Source organism: Gossypium arboreum, chromosome 2 (genome assembly GCF_025698485.1).
Source record: "Gossypium arboreum isolate Shixiya-1 chromosome 2, ASM2569848v2, whole genome shotgun sequence".
Taxonomy (NCBI): Eukaryota; Viridiplantae; Streptophyta; class Magnoliopsida; order Malvales; family Malvaceae; genus Gossypium; species Gossypium arboreum.
This window is the reverse complement of record NC_069071.1, coordinates 9,303,089-9,318,622: the sequence shown is the minus strand read 5'-3', so window position 1 is coordinate 9,318,622 and position 15,534 is coordinate 9,303,089. Positions and strand designations below refer to the sequence as shown.

The 15,534-nt window shown below is 37.0% G+C and overlaps 1 non-coding gene across 1 annotated transcript; it reads left to right on the top strand.

Moving 5' to 3' along the window:
- Positions 1-5,491: 5,491 nt before the first annotated feature.
- LOC128289594 (small nucleolar RNA R71) lies at positions 5,492-5,598 on the top strand. The gene has a single exon (XR_008279239.1). It is a non-coding gene; the product is annotated as a small nucleolar RNA R71 (small nucleolar RNA).
- The last annotated feature ends 9,936 nt before the right edge of the window (positions 5,599-15,534 follow it).

The window sequence follows — 15,534 nt, the reverse complement described above, 5'->3', positions numbered from 1 at the left end:
TTTTTGAGTGTTTAAACAATGATCTTTAACCCACTTTATCAAACTCGGGCTTTTGGGCCCAAAACCTCTAATGGGCCCTATAAATGCCGATTTAGCCCATTAAGCCCACATAATCCAAATTTTACAATAGTACTAACCGTGTTAACATGCAACTTTTTCAGATTCCATTTTTTATCAGTTTTACCCAAATGGGCCCGATGCCCATTAGGCCCGATTCCAGCCATTGAGGCCCAACTTACCATCGTGCACAAAATTGAGTTCTTACATGTTCCATCGATCCAAACACCAATCTTATTGTATTTATCGCATCTATACCCAAATGCAACATTACAAGTTCCCGAAATACCAGTATTTTAGCATTTCGGCTTCTCAGCAAATATTAATCTAAGCTATTACGAGGGTTAGTACACAACTGTTATGGGTTGAAGTTGAAACGTTTCCAAAATCAATCACCTACGATAACCACCACCTATCACTCAAACTTAACTAATCTAATATCAATATATGTAAATCCTAAGCACATCAGTCATACGGAACATAAGGGCATATTCGTCATTTTACCATACAGGGGTATTACGATCACTTTACCCTACAAGAGCTTTACGGTCTTTTTACCTATTAGGGGTATTTTAGTCATTTCATCCTACAAGGGTGTTTTGGTAAATCTACAAACCAAAGGTATTTCAAGTAATTTTGTAAACCAATGGTATTTCTATAATTTTAGAAAGTCAAGGGTATTTACGTAATTTTGTAAATCGAGGGTATTTTGGTAATTTTACAAATTGAGGGTATTTGGTAATTTCACAAACCAAAGTGGTATTTTGGTAATTTTACAAACTAGGGGTATTTTGGTAATTTTACAAACCGTAGGTATTTTAGCAATTTACGCACTGAGGTATTTTGGTAATTTCTTGATCGAGGTATTTTGGTAATTTTGTAAACCAAGGGTATTTTAGTAATTTTGTAAATCGAGGGTAAAACAGTAATTCTGTAAATCAATGGTAAAATAGTAATTCTATAAATCGAGGGTAAAATGGTAATTCTGTAAATCGAGGGTAAAACGGTAATTATGTAAATCGGGGGTACTTTGGTAATTTTACAAGTCGAGGGTATTTCAATAATTGGTAAACTAAATTATTCTAAACATGAATAACAATACTAATGGCCCTAAAGCCCATCTCGGCCCAAATGGGCCCACACGCTCGTGTGGCCCTTTTAGCCCAAATCTAGCCACAAATATTAGATTCACCTAGCCTAGCCCAATATTTACTACACAATCAAACAACTTATCCAATTGGGTCCGTAGGCCCATTAGGCCCACATGACTCATTTCAGCCCATCGCGGCCCGAAGTAGCTATCCTACAGCTAGAGTAGTAAGAAATACACACCTGATAGGAGACTGGAGTTAATCCACGCTCCGAGCACTCTTAGCCGACGCCCAACCCAAACGAGCACGCCATACAGTGAAAGGGATCAGCCAAGAAAGGTACCTCTACTCTCCTCATGGTCATCCCCTCTTATGTTAGCTTCCCGATGTGGGATCCTTCCAACATCAGAGTTTAAATTCAACACCAACTCTTGCCGCCCCCTGTTAGCAAAATAAATGCTCCTAGCTTGCCATGGGATTCGAACCCATGCCTCCCCTCAGATGCTCCACATGCTACTTGCCACTAAGCCACAAGGCTTTTTGTGTCATATTTTATCCCTAATTAATTATAAGGTCTAAAGGCCAAAGTCCAGGTTCCCTTAAAAAAAACCAAAATAAATTGCAAGAGCCAAGGCTTGAACCCAGGCTCCCATACAACCTTAATGACGCCACAACCACTAGACTACAAGCTTCCTTGTGTCATTTATTTAACACAATAATTTAAAAGCCCTCATCCAAGCATCCAGGTTTTTTTTTCCTTTTAATACCAAAATTTTTGCTAAAGCCCAAGTTTGAACCCAAGATTTCTCTAACACTTCTCAGGGCCATTAACCACCAAAGCAGACATTTAATTGTGTTATTTCATTGCACAATTAAATACCTATATACAACCTCCTTACGGACCCGCACTCAAGGCCCAATACTTCTAGGCCCAAATTCGGGGTGTTACAAGGACTCTTCCGCTTTTTTGAAGCGAGGACGGCGACTTTAGGCTTGCCGCGTGTGTTCGTCATAATGCACCTACACAAGTAAAAGAAAGTATCAATAAATAAAGTAGTACTCAAAATGAAAAGAATCAAGTAGGCCTAAAAGAACAAAATACTCTTAAACGATAAAAAAAAACATAAAAATCTAGAAAGTAAAATAACAAAAATAAAACTGAATAAATTATTCTAAGCTAAAGATAACGAACAATAGAAGAAGAACAGTAGGCAAAGAATATGTAACCAATGAGCAAGGAGTTAAACAAAATTAATAATCAAAGTTAAATCAAAATAGTGAGATAAGCAATAGGAAAACTAAGCATGAAAATGAAGGTTAACATATTCGACAACTAATTATTAGGAATTGGAATAATTAATGGAGAACGAACTATCAAAAACTGAGAATCATATAATGAGTACGCTGAAAATGAAATGAAATAACAAATAAGAATTAAAGAAAGAAAATAAAGAAATAAAGAATTAAAATGAAACAACAATAAATAAAAGGTTAGGGAATAACAAGAAACCAACGGGAGGTAGTCGGAGGAGGGTGAGGTCTGCTCAGGATGGCATTGTGCGTAGGAGGAGAGGGGAGGTGCGGTCGTGGTTTGGCCGTGTGGTGGTGGTATGGGGGTTCGAAAGGGGCTGGTTTGTGGGGTGTGAGTGGGACAAGGTGGGGGAAGAGGATGAGAAGGAGAGAGGGGAAAAGAAAGGGGAATGGAGGAAGAAATGGTAAGGGAAGGGGTCGTGAGGGACGATATGGGGGGTAGGTGATGGTGGCCAGAGTAGGGAAAACAGGAGCGACAGCTAGGGTTGATTTTGAGTGAAGAAGAAGATGAAAAAGAAACTAAGGGATAGGGCTTTTAAGGTGACATTATCGTGTAAAGGTTCGTTTTGGGCCACACGGCCGTGTCACACGCCCGTGTGTCTCGAATTCCAACCCGTGTTTGTCGAGGAAAATAATGGCCCACTCATCACATGGCCTCGGACATGTCCGTGTGACTAGGCCGTGTGTTTCACACGACCGTATCACACGACTGTATGCAATGTTGTTCACTTCTCCCATGCCCGTGTGGTCTCCCACACGCCCGTGTGTCCAAACACACGGCTATGGGCCTTGCCCATGTAACTTTCTGACTTGTTAAAATTCGAAAAATTAAGCTCCAAGTTTCACACGGTCATGTCGCACGGCCGTGTGGATTTATCGCAGGTCGTGTGCATGTCAATTTTTTGGAAATTTCAACCTTGTTTCCACACGGCCAAGGATACGCTCGTGTGTCCAGGCCGTGTGGCTCATTGTACCTGCATAAAAAATACAAAAAAAAATAGATAAAATAAATGGGTTATTTGTGTTAGTGCTCAGGTTGCCTCCCAAAAAGTGCTTATTTAAAGTATAAGCTTGACTCACCTCATATTTGCACGGTCATGGTGGTTCGAGGAGTTGAAACTCCTCATTCTTGCTATCAATCTTATCAAAATAAGGTTTTAGACGAGTACCGTTTACCTTAAAAGTGCCAAATTTGGAATGAGTTTTCCCGACTGTACCGTATGGGAAAACGTTGAGTACTGCAAAAGGGATTGCTCCATTAGGTTCAGAAGTGGCAACAAGAGGGTCTGCTTCATCTAACAGTACTTTGTCTCCAACCCTAAGTTGATTCAATTCTCCTTTAAGTTTGTCATGGCACTACCTTGATTCATTGTGTATTCTCAGTTTCTCCTTAACCTGTGTTCACCATTCATCTAGTTCATCGATCTATAGCCTTTGCTCTTCATGGATAGTCTTGTCATTACATGGACTGGAACATGGCTCATTTATACTTCTCGAAAGTTTTTCCAACAAAGAGGGTTGAACAACAAGGTTACTCACATTAAAAGAACTTGTGTAATCATCTCGATCACTAGTCTTTTTGGCAAAGTCACGAGCTTGGAGTTTAATCATGTCATCACCTACCCAAAGTCTTAACTCACCTGTACCGACATCAATAATAGTCCTAGCAGTTGTTAAAAAGGGTCGTCCTAAAATTAAAGGAATGTCACTATCTACATCCATGTCTAAAACAACAAAGTCTATTGGAAATATAAATTTGTCGATTTTAACAAGCACATTTTCAATTATACCCCTAGGAAATCTAATGGTTTTATCATCCAATTGAACGCTCATCCTAGTTTGTTTGGGTTTCCCAAGACCTAGTTGTTTAAACATTTTATAAGGCATAACATTAATACTTGCCCCTAAATCAGCTAAAGTATTATTAACATTCAAGCAACCAATTAAACAAGGAATCGTAAAACTCCTTGGATTTTTCAGTTTGTTGGGTAGCTTGTTTTGAAAAATAGCTGAGCAAACTGCATTTAACTCTACATGCGATGACTAATCTAACTTTAGTTTGTTTGCTAAAAGTTCCTTTAAAAATTTAATTGCGTTTGGCATCTGTGAAAGAGCAAATTGTTCGTCTATGTGCTCTTTCCTTGTCACATTGGGGTATGGCACACGAGTTCTATATTCTTTGCTTACTAGCTTTTGTGTATCATGACTCACTTCAACCTTACCATTGCTTACCATAGCTTCTTACCTCGTTTCAGATTTAGGTTCAGCTAACTGCTCTTTTTCGTGTACAGTGATGGCATGGAGTTGCTCCCTTCGGTTAGTTTCTGTATTATTGGGCAAGCCACCTTGCGGTCGTTCACTAGAACAACTTAGGAAGCTGACCTATTTGAGTTTCGAGCCCATGAATCGACGCTTGCTAATTTTTAAGTGCTGTCTCTATATTTTGAAAATGAGTTTCTGACGCTGAAATAAATTTTGTAAGCATCTACTCAAGGTTTGACACTTTCTCCTATTGGTAAGGTGGTTGTTGAAAACCTAGAGGGTGTTGTGGCCTTTGATTCCCTTGACCACCCCACGAGAAATTGGGATGGTTCCTCCAACCTGCTTTGTAAGTGTTACTATAAGTGTTATTCTGAGGTCTAGAATTGTTACCCATATAGTGGACTTGTTCTCCCTCGGTGCTGGGGTTGAAGGATGGATAGTCTGTGTTGTGCATCCCTCCTCTATTTGAATCACACCTCATCACTGGATGTACCTAAGTAAAATCATACAAACTATCAATCTTTTTATGCAATAGTTCTACTTGGTCAGATAGCATAGTGATCACGTCGAGGTTGACAACACCAGCTGCTTTTATCAGCTTCGTTCTCATGACTTGCCACTGATAGTTGTTTAGTGGCATCTCTTTAATATGTTCGTAAGCTTTTTCAGGTATTTTGTTATTCAAGGTTCCACCGGAGGCTGCATCAATCAGTTGCCTTGTTGAGGGGTTCACACTGTTGTAGAAGGTCTGAACCTATAACCATAAAGGTAACCCATGGTGAGGACACCTTCTCAATAAATCCTTGTATCTCTCCCATACATCATAAAGTGTTTCTAAATCCATCTGCACAAAAGAAGAGATATCATTCCTTAATTTAGCCATTTTAGCCGGCAGAAAATATTTAAGCAAAAATTTTTCAGTCATTTGTTCCCAAGTAGTGATTGACCATCGTGCTAACGAGTTCAACCACTGTTTAGCCTTATTCTGTAATGAAAGGGAAACAAATGAAGGTGAATGGCATCGTCAGAAATGCCATTAATCTTAAAGGTGTCGCAGAATTCCAGAAATTTTGCTAAATGAGTGTTTGGATCCTCATCCTACAAACCATCAAACTAAACAAACTGTTGTATCATTTGTATAGTGTTAGGTTTCAGTTCAAAATTATTTGCAGCAATTGCAGGTCTAACAATACTTGATTCAGCCCCCACTAAATTAGGCTTAGCATAGTCGTACATAGTACAAGGAGCAGGATTCTGATTCACAGGATTTGCAGAAACCATAGGAGGTAGTGGATTATTTTGATTTTCAGCCATCTCTTCAGTATTATTGGTATCCTCCTCGTGCTCTACCTCTATATACTGTAGACTTCACCTTATTTCTCTATGATTTCTACGAGCTGTGCTTTCAATTTCACTATCAAAAAGTAGAGGTCCTGACAGGTTCTTCTAGTCATAAACTATAAAAACCTGCCGGAAGCAAATAAAAGAAAAATTAGTAATTAAAATAAAAAAAATTAAATTGCAATAAAAATAAAAATGGCTAAAGTAATAAAAATCAAGCGTTCCTAATATCATAGTCCCTGGAAACGACGCCAGAAACTTGATGGTCGCTAAACTAACTAAAAATTTGACTAAGCCAAGCGCACCTATCAAACAGTAGTATAATTAAGGTGAGACCAGAAATATTGTATCCACAAGGACTAAAAGTACTAGTAGTTACTATCTTTTTATTATCTAGCCTAAGAACTAAAGGGATGTTTTTAAACTAAGATTAACTATTTAATTAACTAAGAACACGACAGAGATTAAAGTTGGAAAATACTTTTGGAAAACCGATGGAGAAGACGGTACCCAAGGAAGAATCCACCTAGACTTCACTTATTACTTCTGAATTAGACGATTTATTCTCTTGACTTAATCCGTACAAATCCCTAGCTTATGTTAATATCTCTCTCGAGACTAAAAACAACTGACTCTATGTTGATTAACTGAAATCTCTTTCTAATTAGAACCCCTATTGTCCCATTAACTCGATCTATGGATTCCCTTATTAGATTTCACTCTAATCCGAGCTGCTTCCGATGGTTGTCTTCGAGTGTTTTCTGCCTTCTACTCTCTGTGTCCCCCTTGATCCCCTTCTAGGATGTTTATATAGACTTTGGAATGCCCAAAATAGCTCAAAATTACCCTTTTCCGAATAGAATTAAACTTGGGCTCGACAGGGACACGGTCGTGTGAAGGTGCTCAGGCCGTGTGCAATTCTGACGTGGTTTAATGTCAACAAGGCCATGATACACGAGCGTATGGCCAGCTCGTGTGTCACACACGGGCGTGTGGATAGCCCGTGTGGAAGTATTTTGGCCATGTGTAGCACTAAAATAAGCCTTTCGACCTTTTTCTTGTACTTTTCACTTTTCTATGCTCATCTGGATATAAAACATGAAATTAAAAGATTAGGAGCACCAAATTCACTAAATATTATGATAAATCATCCAAAAATATGCTAAGCATGGGATTAAAATATGTTACTTTTGAGGTTTATCACCGAACATAGACCAAAATCTACTAAATGTAGGACAACTGCTTGAGAAAAACTATTATGTTGTATTTAAGGACAACAAATGTTTAATTATTGATCCAAGTGGATGTGAGCTCATATCAACAAATATGGCAGACAGAAGTTTTGTTGTCAACTGGAACTTAGCAACTTCAATAGCATATACTAGCTCGCTGGATGAAACAAAATTGCGGCACAAAAGAATGGGACATATTGACTACAAATCCTTAAGTCTTATGTCCAAAAATGACTTGGTTGAAAATTTATAAAATATGGCTGAACATGAAGATGTATGAGAGGGTGCTAGCTTGAAAAATAGGCGAGGTCTCTATTTCCTGCGAACACAACATTGCAAGCCATTAAAAAATTACACTTAGTACATACTAACATTTGCGGACCCATGAAAACAAGGTCGCTAAATGCTACTACTTTGTGTTGTTCATAGATGACAGTACAAGGTTCTGTTGGGTGTACTTCACGAAAAACAAGTCTGAAGTGGTTGAAATCTTCTTCAAGTTTAAAGCCATGGTTGAGAACCAAAGTGACTGCAAGCTCAAAATGATAAGATCAGACAATGGGAAAAATACACCTTAGAAAAGTTTGAAAAATTCTGTGAAGAATCTAGTATTCATCATCAATTGAGCAATGTGTACACTTCACAGCAAAATGGAGTAAGTGAAAGAAAAAATAGAACTATAATGAACATGGCTTGCTGCTTGCTATTTGAAACTAAACTGCCAAATGATTTCTGGGCAGAAACAGTAAACACTGCTATTGACCTACTAAATAGTCTACCTACTAAAGCAGTTGAAAGGAAGACACCATTCGAGGCATAGTATGATTTAAAACCTTCTATTTTCCATTTAAAAGTATTTCGTTGCACCTGTTTTGTTCATGTTCCAGAAGAAAAAAAAAGCAAGCTGGATAGTAGATCTTAGCCAGATATATTTTTTGGATATTCTAGTGTTAAGAAAGGATACGAAATCTATAATCCTTTCACCAAGAAAGTGATCACAAGCAGATATGTGAAGTTTGATGAAATAAATCTAGAATTAAACTACAATAGATGAAGAAATTTGTGAACAAGAGAGTCCAAAACCTGATTTACAAGCCATTGGGAATGTAACACCTCTCACCCATACTCAACACTGGAATAAGGTTATAGAGCATTACCGGACTTATAAAACAATTAAACATTCATTTCACAAACATTTTCAAATTTCATGAAATCATCATTCAAACTCAATCACATTGTCCTTAATACAAGCCTACGAGGCCATAAATATACATACGAGGTGGTTTGGGACTAAATTGAGAACTCAAGAAATTTTTACAAAACTTAGAAAATTTTTCAAACTACAGGGGACACACACCCATGTGGCCCGGTCGTGTGTCTCACACTGCCAAAGACACGTCGGTGTCACAGGCCGTGTGGACATTCGAAATGCGATCACATGACCATGTCCCAACCTTGTCTGACCCCTTGTAACTCTCTGACTTGGGTCACACGGCTAACACACACATGTCCATGTGACTAGCCCGTGTGCCCTAAAAATGGCCACAAACACCCGTATGCTAGGCCGTGTGCTAGGCCATGCCAAACCTGTAGGTTATACTGACTTATGCCACACGACCAAGTCACACGCCAGTGTGCTAAGCCGTGTGGAACATGCTGACTTGATTTCTATTCAACACCAGGGGACACATAGCCATGTAACATAACCGTGTGTCACACACGGCTGAGACACATGCCCGTGTCTCTACCCGTGTGGACAAAAATAAGCTATTTACCAAGCCAATTTGCCACCCAACTTTGTACATAGCTAAAAAAATCCATTTGGCATCAAAACATGGCATATATAGGAATTCATCTACTCTCAACCAAGCATAAATTATACCATTTCAATGCCAAGTAATACATATCACAACAATACCACAATATGCCATTTCAATTTCATACTAAAACTCATAATCTTAAATCATCAATCTGAACACTCTCAATTTGCATCATTTAACCTAATCTTACAAGCGTACCAAATTCAATTATCAACCATTTGTTAGTCCTAATTACCAAACACCAACTAACATCACATATCCATTATCAAGCACATAACAAGAGCCATTTGCACAGTTATATTCACAACCAAATCAGCCAAAATAAGCCAACTCTCATTGCTATATACAAAACCAAACTTTAGACATTTACAAGCCAATTCAAATGGCTAAATTCTTTACCAAACTGTATATCAAAAATGACCATAACCCTATACATGCCATATACCAAAATACTTAATTTCAAAGGAACCAAGTGATAGTTGGATATTGTGATAAAGTCTCCGACAGTCCTCAAATCCGAGCTAACTTTGGCTTCACTATAAAACACAAAAATTAAACAAAGTAAGCTATAAAGCTTAGTAAGTTCGCTAGCATTTAAATCAAGTTATAAAGTTTAGTAAGTTCGCTAGCATTTAAATCAACTCATCATATATGCTCAAATTAAGAAAATAAAAACATAACATAACATAGCTTATAATGAATCACCACCATACAACATTTGCATTTACAAAGTTAGATGTAACTTTCATAATTTTTCCTTATTTCAATGAATTGCTCAATTCATGTACATACTTGTACCATCTCGTATCAAACTCATACTTATCTACATCTTTGACATACCCATTGAACCATTCCGAATACTATTGGATACTCGGGAAACTCGTATCCTAAGTGCCACAAACATAGCTAAAGCTATCTCAATCTTGTATCACATATAATGCTCACCCTCGAGCTATCAACGGGTTTGCTCACAAAAGCTGACAGTCATGACAAAGCTACACGGTGCTCCTCATACAATTTGACGAGTATCCGAAACTCATGCCGGATAACTCAAGCACGGGTAGGACGTACGAACCAACACCCAAAACACATAACCCCTAATGACATGTCATTCGTATCCTAATCTATTCCTAAAGTTCAACCGGGATTTCACACTTGCCGAATTATCATCAAACATGTCCGTAGAGACGTATTCACATTTTATGCAATATCAAAGCATTTAAAATACAATTATAACAAATCTCATTACATACGAACTTACCTCGAATGCAAAAACAACGAATTAAGTCGATTAATCTGAAACTTTGTTCTTTCCCCAATCTAAATTCGTATATCGCCTTTCTTGATCTAAATATAATAAAAATTAACTTATTTAATAATCTCTCTAGTTAATTTAGTCCAAATTATACATTAAGGAAACTTTACACATTTGCCCCTAATATGTCACATTTTTACAATTTAGTCCTTATTTCATAAAATCACAAACTCATGCAATTCAACCAAAACTCATGCTAGTAAAATTTCAATTAGGTCCCTAGCAACCCATATTTTTCATTTATTTCACAATTTAACCACACAATTTTCACATTTCACAATTTAATCCCTAATTAGACATTTTACTAAAACTCACTTAACAAATGTTGTTTATCTAACAACAAGCATGCATTTTCTATCATTAAACATCAAAACACCAACATTCGTCAAAGGAAAAACCCTAAACCTTTAATAGTTTTGCATAATAGTCCCTGAGCTATGTAGACTAAGCTGCTACGGTCTCAAAAACATAGAAATCAATAAAAATGAGACAAAAATGGACTTACATGCACCAAGGATAGAAAGCCTAATTTTGAAGCTCAAAAATGGTGTTTTCTCCTCCCTCACATTCGGCTAGAAGAAGATGAACATGAAGCTTATTTTATTTTATTATTTTTACTATGTTTATTTAACAATTTACTTATTTAACCTTTAATTAAACCATTAAAATTCACTTAAACCATGTAAATAAATGTATAATAACATTAAAAATGGTCTAATTGCCACATAAGGACCTCCATTTTAATATTCTATAGCTATTAGACACCTTTAACTAACAGAACACAAGTTTTACGTTTTATGCTATTTAGTCCTTTTTATCAAATTAAGCAAGCAAACAATAAAATTTCTTAACGAAAATTTCACACAATCAAATTATCATGTTGTAAACATTAAAATAATAATAAAATAAATATTTTGACTTCAGACTTGTGGTCCCGAAATCACTGTTCCAATTTGACCAAAAGTGGGTTGTTATAACTCTCCCCTCTTAGGAATTTTCGTGCCCGAAAATCTTACCAGAAAAAAAAGTTAGGGTACTGTTTTCTCATAGCTTCTTCAGGTTCCCATGTAGCCTCTTCAACATTGTGCCGTTGCCATGAAACCTTTACCAAAGCTATGCGTTTATTTCTTAATTCTTTAACCTCTCGAGTTAAAATTCTGATATGTTCTTCGTTATACGTCATATCAAGTTGAATTTCAATCTTCGATAGGGAAATTATATGTGATGGAGATGATCTATATTTATGCAACATCGACACATGAAACACATTGTGGATCTTTTCCAATTCTGACAGTAACACTAACCGATATGCCACTTCAATGATCTCATATGGCCCGATAAATCGCGGACTCAGTTTGCCTTTGCGACTAAAATGAAGAATTTTCTTCCACGAAGATACTTTCAGAAATACTTTGTCACCGATCTAAAATTCAATGTCTTTTCATTTCAAATCCATGTATGATTTCTATCGATCTAAAGATGCTTTCAAACTGTCACGAATTACTTTCACTTTTTCTTCAGTCTCTCTAATCAAATCAACCCCGTGAATCTTTTTCTCACTAAGCTTAGTCCAGTACAATGCAGTTTGAAATCTATGACCATAGAATGCTTCATACGGCGCCATATTTATGCTCGAGTGAAAGCTGTTATTGTATGCGAATTCAACCAATGGCAAAATTTTTTCCCAGTTACCTTCAAATTCTAAAACATAGTAACGGAGCATATCTTCGAGAATCTAAATTACTCTTTCGGACTGACTGTCGGTTTGCGGATGAAATGCAGTACTAAAGTTCAACTGCGTACCTAAAGTTTCTTGCAATTTATTCCAAAATCGCGACATAAACCTCGGATCTCTATCTGAAATAATAGAAACTTGTACACCATGCAATCTAACGATCTCTAAAATGTACAACTCAGCCAATTTATCAAGTGAATAGTCTGTACACACTGGAATAAAATGTACTGATTTCGTCAGTTGATCAACAACAACCCAAATAGCATCTTTCTTTTTCAGAGACAAGGGAAAACTCGATATGAAATCCATCGTAACTCAATCCCATTTTCACTCTGGTATTATCACTGGTTGTAACAATCCTAAAGGCACCTGATTTTCAGCTTTCACTTGCTGACAAACCAAACATCTCGACACGAACTCAGAAATGTCTCGTTTCATGCTTGACCACCAATACAACTATTTCAAATCATTATACATTTTATTTTTTACTTTTTGGGTGAACAGACAAATAACCACTATGTGCTTTGTGTAAGATTTTCTAAATAAGCTCAGAATTCTTTGGTACGTAAATTTTATCTCAGAACATTAAACAATCATCGGATTCGATATGATAATCTGAATCACTAATTGACTTATATTGCACTCTTTTGGCTTGCAATTCATTATCACACTTCTGAGCTTCACAAATTTGTTGAAGAAATACCGGTTTAGCTTTTAATTCAGCCAAAATCGAACCATCAGTAGACAAGGTTAGCTGTGTGTTCATCATTCACAAAGCAAATAAGGATTTTCTACTCAAAACATCTGCCACTACATTCACTTTCTTGGGATGATAACCAATCACTAACTCATAATCTTTCAGCAACTCTAGCCATCTTCATTGTCGCAAATTCAAATCTTTCTGAGTCATGATATACTTCAAGCTTTTATGATTGGTAAAGATATGACACTTTTCACCATACAAATGATGTCGCCAAATTTTCAATGCGAAAACAATAGCGGCCAATTCCAAGTTGTGCATCGGATAGTTCTTTTCATGCGGCTTGAACTGTATGGAGGCATAAGCTATCACTTTTCCCTCTTGCACTAAAACATAACCCAAACTGTTCAATGACGTGTCACTGAAAATCACAAACTCTTTACTCGAATCAGGTTGAACCAACATGGTGCCTTAGTTAACAATGCTTTCAACTATTCAAAATTTTGCTGACATTTTTTGGACAACTCGAATTTCACATCTTTCTATAGTAATCTGGTCATCGATGTAGCAATCATCAAGAATCCTTTAACAAAACATCGATAGTAGCCAGCTAATCCCAGAAAGCTTCTATCTTCAGACACATTTCTTGGTGGTTTCCACTCGAAAACTGCAGAAATCTTGCTCGGATCAACTCGTATACCTTCTACTAAAAAAATATGTCCCAAAAATCCGACTTCTCGGAGCCAAAAATCGCATTTGCTGAATTTAGCAAACAGTTGCTTGTCTCTTAAGGTTTGTAATACAATCCTCAAATGCTCGGCATGCTCAGACTCATCCCGTGAATAGATCAGAATGTCGTCAATGAATACAACAATAAATCTATCTAAATACAGTCTGAAAATCTGATTCATCAAATCGATAAAAACTACAGGAGCATTAGTTAATCCGAAAGGCATAACAAGAAATTCATAATGCACGTACCTTGTTCTGAACACAGTCTTCGACACATCTGAATCTTTCACTCGCAACTGATAATAGCCAGATCTCAAATCAATCTTCGAAAACACTGTTGCTCCTTTCAACTGATCGAACAAATCATCAATTCGCAATAAAGGATACTTGTTCTTTATGATAACCTTATTGAGCTGAGTATAATCAATACAAAGTTTCATTGATCTGTCTTTCTTTTTTACAAACAACACTGGTGCACCCAGGGCGAAAAACTAGGACGTGCAAAACCTCTATCCGTTAACTCTTTTAACTAAGCTTTCAATTCTTTCAATTTTGTCGGAGCCATTCTGTACGGAGCTATAGATATTGGTGATGTTCCTGGTACTAATTCATTGGCAAACTTGACCTCTCTGATTGGTGATAACCTCGATAATTCTTCTGGAAACACATCCGGATACTCATAGACTACTTGCACTGATTCAATTTTCGATTCAGACACTTTTGTATCCAGTACATAAGCAAGATAAGTTTCATAACCTTTTCTCATACATCTCTGAATTGACATAGACGAAATCACAACAGGTAATTCACTCGACTCATTTGATTCAATTCGAATGATTTCACTATTCTGAGATTTCAATTTAATAGTCTTTCACCTACAATTCACAACAACATCATGCAGCGTCAACCAATCCATACCCAGAATTACATTGAACTCATCAAACGGTAAAAGCATTAGATTTTCCAGAAAATAGTAACCCCGAGTCATTAAAGGACAATTCTTGAAAAATTTATCAACTAGAACATATTTACCTAAGAGGTTCGACACTTTAATCACAAACTCGATAGACTCAACAGGCAAACTCTTACTAGACATCAAATTCATACAAATATATGAATGAGTTGATCCAGGATCAATTAATGCAATAACATTAGTGTCATAAAGAGAAAATATACCAGTAATAACATCTGGTGATGATGCATATTCGCGAGCGTGAATAGCGTAAGCTCTAGCAGGTGCTCTGGCCTCGAATCTCACAGTGAAGTCCTTAGTTGTTCCGCTACTACTAGTCACGTTCCTCGCATTTCTAGGTGGCCTCCCTCTATTAGCTGTGTTGCTCGGTCTTGCATTCTGGAACTTATCTTTCTCGACTAACTCCAGGCAATCACTAATGAAATGATCTTGTGAGCCACATTTAAAACAACCCCTATTATTCATCCAACACTCACTAAAATGTCGTCGAACCACACTGTTGTCACTCAAGTTTATTATTTGTTACGCTGCCAACACTTGATACTGATGTAACTTGAGTTTTAGGACTTGAATATTGCTTTCCACGATCTCTGTTTAGATACCCGATTGAAGCATTCAAATGAGTGTACGAATCTATTGATTTCTTTGACGAAGATTGATATGGTTTACTCATCGATCTCTTTCTCGAATCTCCAGCCTCGAAATCAGCTTTTCTCTTTTCTTTGCCTAATTCCTCAGATTTACAAGCTTGGTCAACTAGCACAACAAATTCTTTCAACTCTACAACCTGACTAATAATCTGATATCTTCGTTTAGCCTATCTTCAAATCTTTTGCACATAATCTCCTCGGTTGAAACACATTCTCGAGCATACTTACTGGGTCTAACAAACTCTCGCTCGTATTCGGTCATAGACATACGGCCCTGTTTCAGTTCAAGAAACTCTTTTCGCTTTTGATCAATGA